We start from the raw sequence: 17,790 nt of genomic DNA, 5'->3' as shown, positions 1-17,790 counted from the left end.
CAGTGACGATATTGAAAATCTTTTGGCTTCAGGGTAACAAATGGCTTCCATTTTGTACCAATGTGTTCACTTCGCTTGGAAAAGTATTTTGTCGTGTTTTTTTCTTTCACTTCTTCTTCTTCTTCTTCCATATAATTTAAGGTCAATGCGCGAATGTGCTTTGAAGCCTTGCGAGCGATGATGGAAGAGGAGGAAAGAGGGAAAAGTGAAGGAGGAGGTGGGGAGGAAAAAGGAAACAAACCGAAGGAGAAAGTAACATTGATCCGTATCGAGATTGTAAACGGTTGGTAAGAGAGTGAGAGTTTATATTGTTACTATTGGAAAGAGGGTAAAAAATGATGAGAGGAAAACGGTCAGTTAATTGTAATTATCAAATAGAATTTAATTTATATCAATGTTAATTCCAGTCTTTTCCATAGTTGATAAGCTTCGAATCATGTGTGTACAATATGCAATCATTTGAAAATGATTTAATCATTTTAATGATAATAGAAGGAAAAAATCGTTAATAATTAGTTGATGAAACTTGAGATCACTTTAATTATCCCTAACAATTAATAATCTAGGTAAAAATTGTCTATTCTTTTTGTTTAGATTTGATTACTGTTTAGATGGTCATTCATGTAATCAACGATTAACAATCAACTATCTCAATGAAACATCATTATAATGATAATCTTAAAATTGTATTAAATCAAACACAACAATTAACATAAAGTTGATAATCATAATAATAATATGAGAGCCATTGAATTATAATTTAGTTTATCATGTATCTTTGAATAACAATTTACTTGGTAAATCAGCAACAATTGAATGAAATTGTTAAGACGTTCAAACCTTTTATTATGATTGTTGTATTCAAAAGTTACCAATGGATTTAAATTGTTGCTTTTTGTAACAATCAGTGACTACAATTAGATTGATAACAATCAGAAAAAAACATCGAACCCAAAAAAAACCCGAAAAAAACCAGAAAACTTTTTTTCTCAAACCCGAACAATTGATTTACCTTTATTATCACAGGTAGATTAAGTTTAGTTACAGGGTACATTGGTTCCCATGGGGTATCCACCTGACCTGGGTCAGGTTAACAATTGATTTTATCACTTATTGTCAAAGGTTATAAATCAACAATTTATTAACAATAAACTTAATCAAACTTTTCTTCCCTTGAATCTCCTTGGATATTGTTGATCATTTTCTTATGTAATCAGTTTGTCATAATCACTTTCAAGTTAATTAATTTGATAATTAGCTAATTAATCACTTTTACCTTAGACTCTCAACGGACGAAACAATTAACTGATTGCTGTAATTAAATCCTAAATCAACTATATTAATCATAATCTATGATACAAACCAAACCTTTAAATTAGTTTGGTTTTTTTCATTCATGTTTCTTTGTTACTTATTATCAAGATTGTTGATTAATTGTTAACAATTTAAACTAATCAATCAACCTTGGGACCTTTAAATGCTTTAATTACCACCTTTTAAATATTGGATTACATTTAATTTGATTTGATTAGTCTAATCAATTATTTATTTTTTTTTGATTGTGTTTAACTTTACCATGTAATTGATTTAAATCACAATTTAATTGTTGCTGTTTTTTTTGGGCTTTTAATTATTACAATCAGTCAAACAAGATTTAAGATGATTAATAAACAATTGATTAAAGTTGAATTGATTTCTAACCTTGATTGTTTACAATTTACCTTGAGTGAAATCAAATTTTTCCCATCAAATTGCTGCTAATTTATTTAAATCAACAACGATGATTTAAAGCTTTTAATTTGATAGAAATTGAAAAAAAAGTTGATAATCAATCAAATCACCCAAAAGTTTTGATTTCAATGATAATCAACCTGTTGATTGTTGTGGATCAAGTTAAATATCAAATTACGGAAGATTGAAAAATCCTAAATTGTTAATTAACTGAATCCACATGATACACGAATGATTAGTTGGAAAAAAAAATTCGAAATAAAACTTTTTCTTTTCATCGATAACTTGAAATGTGAATAATCATATAAAAAGAAATGATTGGCAATCGATTGATTGAAAAATCGGAGATCAAAAAAGAAACTTTTTCGAAAAATTTTACTCTTACAATCAAATTGAATTTCTCTTTCATGATTCTGAGTTCTCTGATATTGTCCAACAAGTGAATATGAGATAATAATGATAAGTGCATATACCTGTTTGCTTTTCCATGAAAATGGATGATAAATTCATGGATTTCTAATCATGAGGTTGAATTGAAGTTTAGAAAAGTTTTACAAGAGGGAGAGAAAAAAAGTTCACCTTGAATTTACCTTTTCTTTCATGGAGCCTTGAGTAATTTCCACCTTAAAGACTCAGAACTTTTTGAGAAACATGATAATTTAATAATGTCCTTGCCTCTTTATTATTATTGGGATAATTTCTTGTTTCATGATAATTTTCTGTCTTCATCATCAGGATCATCATCATCACCATAATCATAATCGTTTCGCTTGATCAGGTAAAAAAGTTCACCGCCTGAGGCCAACTCCCGTTTCTAAATGGTTACTATTGGTGCTAATGGTCATGATGACGTTTATAATGATGATGATTACCACCTCAGGGTAGTTTAAATGGTCCCCAGCACTCTGAAAACAGAATTAAATTCAATTTTTTCAGTTAAATTTCTGAAAAAAAATTAAATTCTTATTACAAGTTAACCATTGATTCACATTGATATTCATCAGCTACAAGCAATGATAATTAACTGAGTGATTTACTTAATCCAGTTTAAATTTTTCTTCACTCTTGATGTAATTCAATATATATTTACAAAAAGTTATTAGTTAATTAATTAAATACGATGACAGTGATTTATTTAATCATCGGTTGATTTGGTTCTTGAAACCAATTCGATTGGATTTAGATTAGAACGAAAAAATTTTTTTTTCTTTTCTTAATTTCGTATCCAAATGATATTTAACCTTAGTTGTATTTCTCATATAATTTAATTAATTATTTAATTGTCAAATCTTTTTCTTTATTCCTTGTTAATTGAATTTGAATATATTTAATTAATTGTGATTTGAAAATGGTAAAAGTTAATTGTTGTTAAGCTTAACTTTCGTCATTGTTTTTGTTGATCAGAAAACAAAAAGTTTGGGAAAACTTTTCATCTTTGGATTTTTGTTTTTATTTAAACTAATTGTTTCCTTTTGATTATGAGTCTTTTGATTAGTTTTAATTGTTGATTAACCATCACCATTAGCTAAATTGTTTAACTTAAATCATGATTAATCAAGAAACATTAAGATTCAGGTCAACTTATTGTAAATACATTGAAGGTAACTTTTGTTTCGTAAAGAAAAAAAAACAAAAGCTAAATTAAAATGGGTTAGATTATAACAATTAGTTAATTGTAATCAAACTGGAAAAGTTTAAGATGATGAGGAAGATTAATAATGAAAATGATTATCATGATTTAGCTTCAAGCAATTAAACGTTTTTTTCACTTATTTTTGTGATGATCAACTAATTAGTTGCAATCATTTCATTTCTCAATTGCAAGACTGGACATTAATCAATTAATTGTTATCATCCATGTTTTCACAATCAATTGATTATCAGGTTTGGTCACACATACACAATAATAAATTGTAAATGGTTAAACATGATTAGTTGATTGTTGTTGTTGTTGGATTAGGATTATTTCAGATTTAGTATATAAAAGTTAATTTAGTTTCTGGTTTTTATTTTGCAATTGGGTTAACTAATTGTGAAAACTTGTTTTGATTAATTTTGTTTACATTAAATTGTTGCTGTTAGTTAGTTGATGATGAGAGTGATTTAGATGATGATGATCTAGAATTAAATAAATTGAGGCTAAACAATTTAAGAATTAACAATTTAAATGTTAGTTTAACAAGTCCAGTTACTTGCCAATTAACAGTTACTCACTGATTGTTGGTGATTGTTAATTTAATTTACAATTTAACAGATAAAATGATTAACATTCAGTCTAAAATTCATTGATTACAATGTTAATCAACAATTTAGACTTTGATCAGTTTCAAATGAAGATATGAAAGTAAAAGTGATCAGTATACTTGATGAAGAAAAGTTAATCAATGTAACAATCAAACAATCAACCAATTAGCTTAATTAAATTTCTGATGTCTGGAAAGTTAAACAATCAATAAAACTGTTTAATTGTTTGAACGTGAACATTTCTAATCATTTAATTGGTTGGTAATTTCGAGATTGATAAAATCTGACAATTTAATCAACTAAATTTAGTAGCAAATTTTAACTCTTTTAATAGGGAAATGTAAACAATTAAAGTTCAACAATCAGATCAACATACTCTGTGCATATCAATAACCTGGCATCTTAATTGTTTACTATTAAATGTTAAATTATGGTAACCTAATCACTGATTAACGATTGTAACACCCACCCAGAGCTACTAAATTGTAGGAGTACAAACCTACAATTGATTAACATTAAACACACCAACATATGGTTAGTGTTAATTGTTAATCAAGTTAATATACTAACACAGTTTTCTCAGCATTACTAAGTCATCATGCCAACAACAACAACAACAACAATTTAAATCACAATTAAGGAATTATCTGACTTATTGATTGCTTGATATTACAACTACATCAAAATTTTGATTATTTACCAAAAACTTAACACAATTGATTGATTATCAACATTGTTCAACATGGATTAAGATTTCAAGTTGTGATTATCATTTAATTGTGATCAATATGTTATCATGATTATCAAATGATGATGATGATTGACCGCAACACTTTTGTCAACCAACAATTGTAATTGTTGTACGATTGTTAATAGAGAGAGAAAAAAAAAATTGTTGATTATAATCAACGAACCGGATTAAGGTTGATAATAAAAACTAATTTCTAACAAAACTTATTTCACTTTTTTTCCAATTGAAAAAGTTAATCTTTGGTTCAACAATTTTTCACTTTTCAGTTCAATCCCTTTGTGATAATAACAACAAACTCAGAGCCAGAACTTTGTTTATTTATCATCATCATAATTAACTGATTGTTCAACTAATGACGATAATTCTGGATGATGAAATATATCTCCATCACCCTGAAGACCCTTTGAGTTACATTCCTGGTTCCATGTGAATGAGATTCAATGGAAATCAATGAAAAAAAATAATATTCTGAATGAAAACTGAATCAGTTGAGTAAAAAAAGTGAATCTTTTTTTTCAATGGTAACAATTAAATTCAGTGAGAGTTTTTTTTTACTCGTTTCGGCTTTTAAATTGTTACCATTACAATTAACCTCTGTGGTAGAGTTCATAGGAATTAACTGATTTCCTCGTTTAATCAGAGACAATTGTAATCGGATGAAATTAGATTCGAGTTGTTATTTAATCATCAACTACAATCAACTAATCACTTAGAAAAAAAAAGTTTTCCCTTTTCCCGAAAATCTATTCATAGACTTGGCAACAATTTAAACATTGATTATTATGTAATAATTAAGCTTAATCATCCAGGATAATCTAGTGTAACATTTTGGCAACAATTATCTTATATCAACTGTTAGTCAATTCTAATTGCAACAATTAAAAAATCTATTCCAATGTAAAGTATATGTAACATTAGAAATCAAACTTAAATTGTTATAAGAAAAAGTTTTAACCAGATTAACGATTATGGATTAACTTTTAATCTTAATCCCCTCTTGTTAGATTATAATATTGTTTTCTGCCAATTATCATGAATATATTGTAGTTAAATTGTTAATCGTGATCAAATATTACCAAACTAACAATCAACTTTTAAATCAATTGAAATTCATTTATTGTTAATCTGAAAGTTAAATTGTTCAACCTTGAACCTTAAATAATAATAATAATACATTTTTTTACCTCGTTGATTGTTGAAAATTAAATTAAATTGTTTGAGCTTCTTCATGATGATCTAATATTAATAAAGTAGTAAAAAAAAATAAGGTAAACATTAAATTACAATAATCAACTGGATAATTTATTAAATTGCTGTTGATTGTTGGTTAGTGTTAATCAAAATTAGGATTCATGAATTTTGGTTTTGTTTATTTTGATTCCTATTATTTGATATTAACTATTTATTGACTCAAGTTAATGATGATAACCTTGAATTTTCATGATGACAACATGATGATAACTATGTTAATCATAAACTGATTGTGTTAAATAACAATCAACTTAAATTGCTGTAAACATAGACAGAGCCAATGACCGTTGTATTAAATTGTCCTAATGAAAAGTTGTCTAAAGTTACAATTGATTAGAAAGTTTTAACAAGATGATTAATTCAATTTTCCAACTCAAATTACTGATCTTGATTATCAGCTGATTATTAACTGCTAATCACTTTGGACTTTAAATTAACCTTGGTGGGTTCCCAGTTAATTGTTTAATCTAATTTGATGATATCAAATTAAAGATGGATTTTAAGCAAAAACAATTTAAATAGTCAAAGGGTAACTTTTTTTTTCAAAGTTAATTGTTGATAATCAACTTGATTGTTCAAGATTAACTTTCACTTATAATTGATATATGCTAATAGTTGACAATAAATTGGTTTGTCATGTAAATTAGTGATCAAATTAAATTGATAATTTATAAATTGCTGTTGAAATGTGTCTAATTGTGTTCAGATCAGATTGTTTGATTAAATCGGTTTGCTAATTGTCATTAAATAGATTTGATTTTCGTGTTCAGGAAAATTTCATCAACAATTTAAAAGTATTTAGTTACTAAGAGTCATACAATTAAATTTAATTCAGTTATAATGAGATAGCTGGTCAATTTATTTCAATTTAATAATAATGATCAATCGTAGGTCAAAATCACAATTAACTGATTGCAATTGATGTTTCCTTGATAGGTTAACAAAATCAAGGCTGGTGAGACTTGATGATGATCATTATGATTAAATATATATCATTAATTATGATTAAATTGTGATTAAATAAGGCCAAGGGTTCCTAATGATTTACTATTTAATTGTAGAGATGAAAATTTATTTTTTCCTTGTTTTCATTGATAGTTGAACAATCAAGTAAATCACCTTAACCACAATTGTGACAAATAGCTAATTGTTATAATCAACAACAATATAATAATAAACGGTAAATTGTGACAATTTGATTACTCGATTATCATTAATAAATCAACCCAAACAATAACATAAGATTGACAAAGTGAAACCTTTTAACTTTGATCTGATCGAGAAATCAAAAAAGTTAATCCAGTTACAGATCTTATAAAACAATCAATGAACCGAATGAATTAACTTTTAATTGTTAACAATCAAAGATGAAACTGTTTGTATGTATTAATATTGAAAGAAAATATCAATCAATTATTCTGGTTTTTTCTTCAGGTTTTATATATTTGAAACCAGAAAATTTTGGCTTCTATTTGTTGTTTTATTTATCTCTCATTTTCCCTGAAAATTTCATGAGCTAATCTCTCAACACTAATCACTGATTAGATGAAACAATCAGTTGAAATTATCACAAACTAGATTAGTGATCAGCAATTAAGTGAAAATTGCCTTGCATTTCTGGTGATAGGCTATAAATACTAATAGTATTCAGGAAGATATTTAATGTTATTATAATATTGGTGAAGATGAAGATATTATTTATGTTATGTAACTTTTGTCACCATGGAAACTACAAGAAAATGATGATGATGATGAAGTGGCGGTGGTGATGATGGTTGAAGGTGGAAGAGGCATTGGGGTGGATAAGATAGATGATAGATATCGACGCATGGAAAGTTCATATGTATGTTAACAGGGAAATCGATTTGTGAGACTAGAACATTTAGAAAAAGATAGAGAGAAAGTTTACCTTACTCTCTCCCTCTCTCCTTCTCTCTGTCTCTCTGTCTCTTTCTCGTTCATGGGAGTAGGAACTCAATATGGAAGGAGAATGGATGGAAAACACACCGGGGTGGGTGTTGGGTGGGTGGTGATGGTTTTATCGAGAAGAGGAGGAAGAGGAAGTAGAAGGCAAAAGAGATGCAATAAAAAGGTAATAACTTTCAATGGGAATTTAATGTTACATTGGATTTTTTTTTCTTCTTCTTCATCTCTTTCCACGAATATTGTTTTAATTACTAATTAATTAGCTTTCATTATTCAGGTTTACTCTTTTTACTGAACAGTTAAAATTTTCATCTAAAGTTAATTGTTCCCAACTAAATTGTCTACTATTATATTGGCTTATTATTGATTTCAATTCCATCTTATATGTTATAATATAATGAGAATAACAAAAAAAAAGTGTTTCAGAAAATTCTGGTTACCATAGTTACCATATTATTATCCTAATTCTGAGCATTCAGTTGAATAATAGTAGCTGTTAATGAGCTTATTAGATTTGATTGTTAACCAGATTCTCAATTTAATGATTGGGTCTTTTTTTAAATTTATTAGGTTTGATTTCAATTGTAAAATTTTCCCCATTTGTAACTAATCAATTAATTCAGTTGATTTTGTATTTTTTTTTAAATTAATTAAATTACTTCATGTTGATGATGATGTAGACATAATTGTTGTCGATCAATGTGTTTATTAATCATTAAATCATATGAATGACAGTGATATTGGGTATGGGTGTTACTCTACAATTAGTTAATTGTTATAATGAAAATTGTAAAAAAAAAGCAACATTAACCTAAAAAGAAAAGCTTTTCAATTGTTTACCATTGGAATTTGAATTTGAGTCAACAATTAAGTTAATTGTTGTCTAATTGGAAATCTACTAATGGTTAACAGGCAGAACTAATTTATCGATTTGTTGATTGTTACCATTGGAGTTTCTCTGTGTTTTTCTTGTCATTACAATGGAAAATTATAATTTAATGATAATCCAATCGATGGAAGTGAAAAATTATGGATCAAAGAATCATGGAAACATGAGCATTTTAGATTTTATGTATTCTCTCATGTTCATGTTTATCTACTGAACTGAATTCCAGATCTTTATCACTATATAAATGATACAATTCTCACTGAGGAATAATAATACAAAGTCTATGGGAATAAAAGGCTTGAGAAAAAAGGTCAATGCTCCATGACTGAAAGTCTTTCTTTTTCTCTTTCTTTTCATTTTCCATCATGAAATAAATTCTGGTCTCAGAATTCTGGAATTGAAATATACATGTGTATATTATATATCTCATGGTGTATCAAGTAGATATAATTTTCACATTAAATATCATGTAGATAAACATGGAAATGATTATGATGATGATGTGTAAACATTTTTCATCTTTTCGGTTGTTTCATTATAAAGGTCAATCAGGATTAACTTAATCTGATTAGTTAATCTTAAAAAATTAAGACATAATTTGTGTAAATATTATGTATTTCAGTGTGATAATTTTGTTAACAATGATTGTTGATTAAGTAATCAAATTATTTTCTTGACTTAATTGTGATAATATTATGATTATCAGAGATGATATTTGCTTCTCATTTGTTTGTCATCTGATTAGTGATTAGGTTGATTTGTTAATTAATTATGATTGGATTGAATGATTTGTTGATATCTGTGGGTTTTAATTGTTATTTGATAAGTTTGTTGATTTGTTGAAAGGATTCAAGGGTTGGACAGATAATTGGATAAGTGATTATCTCTTAGTTTCATTGAGATTTTTGAAAGATTATCATCATGATGGGTTATTAGTTATTGGGAAGGAGGAGAAAAAGATATAAGGACGATAAAAGGAAGAAAGAAGAGACGAAAGATGAACAGAAAAAGAAAGAGAGAATGAATTCCGGAAACGAAGAAAACGAAAAGTCGAACGAAAAGTTCAATAACCTTTTCGTTCATCGATCAATTCTAATTTTGGTACAGTTTCAATTCGAGAAAGAAAGAGGAAGACAGAGAAACCTAAGGAAGATTGGGGAGGGAGAATAGAGGAAGTAGGTGGAAAAGTAGGAGAAGAAGAAGATAATGAGTAAGGAAGAGAAGAATAAAGAGAGAGAGAGAGAGAATCTCAATGTCTTCCGTCTTTATCATCTTCGTTTTCCACCTCCAGAGATAATAGTTTATTTTTCTCTTTTCTCAGGAGATTCTGTTTCCACTTAGAAAAAAGTAGATGATCATCATGATCATAATTCTGATTCTCATGTTACTTGACTTGAAATGTAACGAAAATCAAAGGGAACGAGAAAGAGAGAGAGAGAGAGAGAGAGAGAGAGAGAGATTCGTCATTACAATACTTTCGATACTAGAGGAAGTCTTTTCTTCTCTGTCTTTTTCTTCCTCCATGGAGATTATCATCTTCCTCTGTCTCACTAACCCTCTTCGTCACAACTTTTTTTCTCTCTCTCTCTCACTTTCGTCTTCTCTTTCGACGTCACTTACTTTTCTTCTCTGTCCTTGGATCGTATGTGTTCATTTACAATAATCTTTTTATCTTCCATAGATGAAGACGCAGCCTCGGAATCGTAAGTAACATGAATTCTGAGTAAGTTCTGTGAGCGATCCTTGAACTTGGTTCCAACCAAGTTCCTGGTTTCTCTCATAGGCCATTGACCTGAGAGTTCGAACTTACGAGTAAGACAGTTTTCTCTTTCTTTTCTCATCTCTTTTTTCGTAACGAACAAGAACCCATAGGAAGAAATAGAAAAAAGAAAGAAAATCAAATTAGGATACAGAAAATGAGGTAAATACGATAATCGATCAATAAAAACGTTCAGACGTAACTTTCCTCTTCCTCATTTCCAAATTATCATCTCTACAAAATTCATTCATCAATTAACATCAATTATCATTTTCGTAATTAACTTTAAACTCTCGAGATTTCAATCAAATTGATGCAAATATTTCAATTCTCTTGTTGGGAAAACATTTCGTTGACTTTTCCTCTTGATTGTTGACAAATTTCATGATGATGATAAGAAAGATAATAATCACCATGAGTTAGCATTATAATTTATTTTCCCCTTTACCAGAAAGTTCTGGATTCAGGAGATAAATTCTGATGTAATCTGAGTCTATTATTAGTCGTCAACAAATGTCAACTCATTGTTTCATGTATTCTGTTGATATTAATAAATTACTCACTAATTGTTACAATCACAATGTTTGTAATCATCATTAAGTTGATGATGATAATGTGATAATTATGAAACCAAAACAATGATAATATTTTACTTGTGATTTTAATTGTTAATCGCATTTAAATTATGAGAATGAGAAACGTAAATCACAATTTAATTTGACTGTTAATCATCTTGATGATTGTAAACAGTTAACAAGGTTAAATCAATGATGCTGACCTAGTTATTATTATCACGAGACAAATGTCAATGTTATCGTTGTTGATTGTTGATAAAACAAATATTTATGATTATTGATTGTTGTCATGATTAACCAACAATCAATGTTTACGTTTGTATATTTTTTTAATTTGAATGGATACAATTTGATTGTAATAATATTAGGTTTGAGGTTAAATTGTTTCAAATGAATTGACAATCAAGTTAATTTTGATGAACAGGTAAGTATATCAATGACAATTTAAGTTTTAATTTTGTTAACATCATCATTTAATTAACACATTACTCATCATTAACTCAATTGATATCAATCAATGTATGATATTAATTGATGAAAGTGATTAATAATAATTATAATCATTAATTAGTTGATTGTATAAACAATAAATGTAATAATACAATTAGTTAATCAACCATGGGAAAAAAAAATTAATCCGGATAAAGTTAATTGTCTCAATCAAAACGGGAAAACAATTTAATTGTTGTTTCCTGGACCAATATTGAAAACATTGTATTAGTTTGAATGAAATTAGTTTGCTAATTGTTATTAATTCACTTGATTACCTTTACTAATTGTTGATACATGTGAAATCAATGAGTCAATATCTGAATAGTAATAATAATAATTTTTAAATGTCTCACAACATAAGAAAAGTTAATTGTGGTCTAATTAGATGTAAATTATTGATGCTCAGGGAAAATTGTAATTGTTGTTTCATTGACTTTACCCAAACATGGGAAAACTTTAACAACAATTAAAAGTAAACTTTGATTTTTACAAAAAAAAACCAAATCTCGATGAAAAATCTAATCAACTAATCCTAATTATGTCGACAACAATTAAATCCTAAGACAATGACTGATTAAGATAATCAAAAGTGATGATAAGTAAACATGGTAAACAAAATTATCTTAATCATGGAAACAAAAAACGTCGCTAATTGTGAACAATTTCAAGGTTATTAACCAAGAGAAACAAGCAAAAAAATTAGCAACAATTAACAACTAATCAGTTGATCCCTTTAACCCTAACCCACCTTATCCTTATTCCTCCCAACGATCATCATCTATCATGATTATCATCCAGGTAAGAAGAAAAAAAAATGAGATTCTCATGAAATGCTAACAAATTATTGAGAAAAAAAAGTTAAAATCAAGGTAAGAAAAAAAAAGAACTGCGAAAAAAAGTTCTAATCATTTGGAATCCATAATGATAATCGTTAAGGATTATTATTATTACCATTAGCGCTAATAACGTTGATCGTTAGCACGTAAGCACTTTAAATGCAACCAAGCAAATCCCAAGTAGTGATACAATTAACAAAGACAATAAATTGTTACCTCTTGTTGAGTTTAATTGTTGTTAGTTTACCTGAGAAAAACAAAACAAAATTGATGATTAAGTTGATGTTGTTGTTGTTGTGAGCTTTTTTTGTGTCTTGATGTTTTCTGGAAAACTTTTTAATTGTCTGACGAAATGCTAATCATTTGGGATAACAATTTACAATCAATATGAAACAATATAATAAAAAATGGTAACAACAACAATCAGTGTGACGTACACGTTGAAATACATTAGGTGTGTGTATGTTTAATTGTAGTTACCTGAACGTGACCATGAATATGATTAAAATTTATCTTTACCGGTAAACATTTACCTGGGCTCATCAAACACAATCAACTAACTAGAATTACAAAAAAAATACTAAATAACAATCAGAATCATTAGTTGATTTAGTTAGTTGGTTATTGTTGTTACGTTGCCAGTGAGAAGATCAATGTACCTTAACCCAAGAAAATTTAATGTTATTATTATGATGGAAGAAGAAAAAAAGTTGTAATAAGTTATAGTCAATGGTGAGTCTTTATTTCTTCCTCTTCATCATGATCTTCATCATCTCCATCTTCATCTTCAACAGGTAAGATGATGAAGAAAAGGGGCAAAGATTGAAGGGGAAAAAATTCTTGCAAAATTATCATCAAGTGAATATGTTTTTGAATGAGCTCCACCTTGAAATACCAATCAAATTATCTGGTTAATCAACCATGAGGTTGGTGATGATGATCATCAGTTTGGAGATGATGAAGATGAAGATGAGGATGAGGGAGAGATGAACATTTTTTCTGTTTGTGAGAATGATAAAGATGAAAAACCGGACTTGATAAAATACCACATCATCAAGGTTTCTCCATCTTCTCTCTCTCTCTCTCTTTTAAGAATTTTTTTCTTCTCTTCTACTTGACCTTAACTTGGTGTTTCCCTCCCTCTCTCATATCTTCATGACTGGTCCCTGAATCACGGTAGTCATGATGATGATGGTTGTTGACCTGAGTGAGAATAGTGAGAAGAAAGAAAGAAAGAAAGAGAGAGAGAGAGAGTCAGGTAGGTGAGATGAGAAACCTGTTGCTTTGGCGAAAATTCTGAGTTAAAATTTTATCTTCATGTTGTTGTATCTGAATGAAAGAAAAGATGAAAATTCATCATCAATGAGGAAATATTAACCTCTCTCTCTCTCTCTCTCTCTCTCTCTCTCTCTCTCTCTCTCTCTCTCTCTCTCTCTCTCTCTTCATTTTCTTTCCATTCCTTGTCATCTTCTTCTTTATTTTCTCTTCCGAAAAAAATGTTCCCTTTCTTTTCCACTCCTCAATGATTTTTCATCATCATGATCATCATCTTCATCTTCATCATCAACCAAGTGTACATACTCATGGTACCTTTTGCTTTTTTGTCAACCGATACTTTCACATCATCATCGTCATCAATTAATTGTTATATTTAATGTCTATTGTTATTTTTATCATCACCTCTGTCCCACCCTCGTCCTATGATGATGATGACGATTATGTTACAAACATAACTGATTAAAATTCAAAGTAACTCAACCAAGTTGACAGTAAACATGATTAGTAAATAATTAGTTAACTATTTGACATTGAATTGACACAATTTGGAATCTAATTTGCCTTTTCACTTAATTAGTTGACTTAATCATTGACGGTAATCATTAACACAGAGATAGAGACGTAGATTGATGTAGTTTTTATCAACTTTAATTTCCAATCTGATGTAACAATTAAATATTAATTATATTAAGGAAACGGAAACGTTTCATTTTGATTACCTTTAATAATTAATGGAAATTCATTGTAATTGTTATTACAATAAAGTCTCAAATTAATTTAAATTGTTGCTAATCAATAAGTGGCAAAGGCCAGTCAATGGTCAATCAATTAATTGTATTGATTAAATGAGTTTTCACTTTCAACAATTAGGTCAATTGTTGGCTGAACTTTTTAATTCAGTTTCAATTGTTATGAAATATTGAAGTTTTGGATGTAACAATGATTTTTGTTTGTTGAATCACAATTAACCTGATTATGATAACAATCAGTTGGTCAGTTGATAACAATTTATTTATCTATCAATAACTTAATTGTATTTATATTAATATAAATAATATTGTTAATCAAATTGTTATCATTAATAATATAACAATTTAATTTGGTGAAAATAATAATAATGAAATTATCAGATTTTGACCTAAATCTAAAATAATTTATTATTTGCATTACAATTAGTTGATTATGATCAAGATTTAGTTGATTGTAACACGAAAGTTAAGAAAAAAATTAAATTATTTGTCCAACAATTAGTTTTAATTGTCAAATGGTTAATTGTTAAAACCTTGAAGTTGTTGAAACAATTTTAATAATCATCATTCATCAATTAACTTGTAACCTTTAACTAATCATCTTGTTAATACCTTTAATCGTGTTAACTAATTGTTAAATTGTTGTTTTAAAACTCATACAATTAGTTAATTACGTCAACCAAACAATCAATCAATTAGACATTTAAATCTTAAAAGAAAACTAAATATATATTTATACGAAATAAATTCATTAACAATTAACTAATCACCTTAATCTTGTGAGCATAACATTTAGCAAAGTAAATGTGTTGGTCAACAATTAACCCTCTCAAACAATTAACATTTAAATCATTAACTAATAATAACTTAATCAGTAAAAGGAAAAAAAATTAAATAGTTAATTAATTATTAAGAACTAGAAAAAATTTCCATTGTAACAATTAGCAATTACAATTGAAATCATGTGTTGATTGCTCACAATTAAAATTAAATTGATTAGATTTTCAAACTAATTGTAATTGCAATTAAAACCAATTATTAACATTGACATAATTGATTAGCAATGAAATAGAAATTTAAGAAAATGTTAGAAATCAATTGGTTGATTTGATTGTTTCATTTATCTGTGGTGATGATTAACAATTAGTTAATCATTAAATTTTGATCATGTTAACAACTAAAATAATTAATCGGAAACTAAATGATTATCAATATTAATTGTTATTGTGACAATTAACTTGTAGATCACAATTAGTTATCATTGATTTTGAGCATCTCCATTTCCGTAATCATTAAATTTGATTACAATTAAAAAGTTTGTTTTTCATCAATTACAATAAAAACCCAACAGTTTTAAACAATCAAAAAACCTTAATTGTTGGCATACTGATCGTTATTTAAATTGCAATTGAAATCAATATATTAATAGTATTGTTTTCCCAGGTGAAAATAAATTGCTTCTTAATTAACTGTACAAATAGTGTTACAATTAACCAAAAAAAAAGGTTGTTAGATGTTGGCTTGATTAAGGAAGGTAATCAATACAATCAATTTAACCTCAAATCACAATTAGTCAATAATTTAAGAAACAATTGATTGAGTTGATTTGCTTTTCACCATCATTATGATTGTTATTTGTTGTTATTTTTAAACATTCATTTGAAAATGTTATTAATTTTTCACTTTGATTGTTTAACTGCTACAATTAAGGATAGACAATTAAAGATTCAGTAGTTGTAATCAGGAATTGATATGATTGAAAAAACAAAGTGAAAGGTTAATTGTAATGCACTGAGAGTGAAAATGATTAACTGATTTACTGTTTCTATCCGTTGATTATTACCATAATCACCATCGTCATTACCTTTGTATTAATTGTTGTAATTGATCATTAATTAGTTGATCGTCATATTGATTGATACAAATTTATATACATTATTATATTAGCGTAATCATAATTGTAATAGGACTTCAAGTTAATTATGTCAATCAGGAAAAAAAAGGTTAATTAACATTAAACTTGTTTTTGAGTAAAAATTGATTTTGTTGCTTCAAATACAACAGCAAAAAAAACAGTTAATTGTTGATTGTGTAACAATTAAAGGATGATTATCAATGGAAAATGTTAGTTTGGTAATCAGAAACAATTCTGATCACGATTAGTTGTTAACTGTAACTAACGTTGTAGTGATTATGTTTGCAGAGGATTTGGGATTAATTAATCACGATAATTATCATGATAATACTACAGATGATCAAGAAATCGAGTTGTTTTCATTGTTGTTTCAACATGTTGAGCTTTAGGTCATTCTGGTTACTTTGAATCTGGTTTTATCTTTTTCTTTTCTGGTTATTAAAGGTAACTAATCTTTAACAATGAACACTTTATAATGGCGGCTGATTGTTGGGTAAAAGATGATTAACAGGAAGAATTTAATTGAAATTTTGATAGTTAATTTAATCCCATTGATGATGTTGTTGTTTAATGATGGTGATGATTATCGTTGAAATGTTGTAATCCAGTCCTAAAAATTGACCTTCTTCTTGATGATAACCTTTATCCTCCAATTTAATCAAGTTGATCTCATTTGAATAAATTAAATTGGGATAGATGATGTTGATCATTTAAATTGTTACCTTTTCAACAGCTATCCAACAATTTGAACCTTTTTTTTCACAATTAACCTTTAATCAAATCCGAATCTTTCTTTGAATCTTGTTGTTGATTAAACCAGTTGACCCAAATATCCAAATGATGATGAGATGAAGCAAAAAACTGACCAGTAAACAATGGACACTTTCATACTAACCCTTATTGGTGATTTCCTTTTGGTTAATCCAAGATGAAGTATTTTTAGAATCAAAGGTAAATTGTTAATAATATCATCTAATTGTGAGTAATTAACTTTGTTTTATGATTTTGTTTACCTTTGACTATCTAGACAACAACATTTGAATTAGATGTTGTTAGTAAATGGAATCAAATATCATCATCATATTAATAGTAATTGTAATGGTATAAAATGTTTTCACTCTTATATCAATTGTAACATTTTAGTTTATCAAGTAATTAACAATTTTGCTAATTGTTGGGAGATGATGATGATGATGATATTTGAATTTTTATGACACCTAGAAAAGTATTTGTTATTAGTGGAATTAGTTTTCTTTTTTTTCTGAATGTAGCTAATTGTTTGATATGAATTTCGTTAAATTGTTTACACAATTAACATGGATCAGAAAAATGAGAAAGGTAATTAGTTAATATGGGATTTTAGTCTTATATTTTTTTGTGGTAATTTAAGTTAA

At 27.6% G+C, this 17,790-nt stretch overlaps 1 long non-coding RNA gene across 1 annotated transcript; it reads right to left on the bottom strand.

Moving 5' to 3' along the window:
• Nucleotides 1-1,956: 1,956 nt before the first annotated feature.
• On the bottom strand, nucleotides 1,957-13,720 carry LOC128391042 (uncharacterized). Its single transcript, XR_008325739.1, has 3 exons — nucleotides 12,702-13,720; nucleotides 10,413-10,635; nucleotides 1,957-2,636 (listed from the first exon to the last, which is right to left on the bottom strand). It is a non-coding gene; the product is annotated as an uncharacterized LOC128391042 (long non-coding RNA).
• Nucleotides 13,721-17,790: the final 4,070 nt, after the last annotated feature.

Source organism: Panonychus citri, unplaced genomic scaffold, assembly GCF_014898815.1.
Source record: "Panonychus citri isolate SS breed McGregor unplaced genomic scaffold, ASM1489881v1 Contig00134, whole genome shotgun sequence".
NCBI classification, from domain to species: domain Eukaryota; kingdom Metazoa; phylum Arthropoda; class Arachnida; order Trombidiformes; family Tetranychidae; genus Panonychus; species Panonychus citri.
This window is presented reverse-complemented; position numbering and strand designations above follow the sequence as displayed.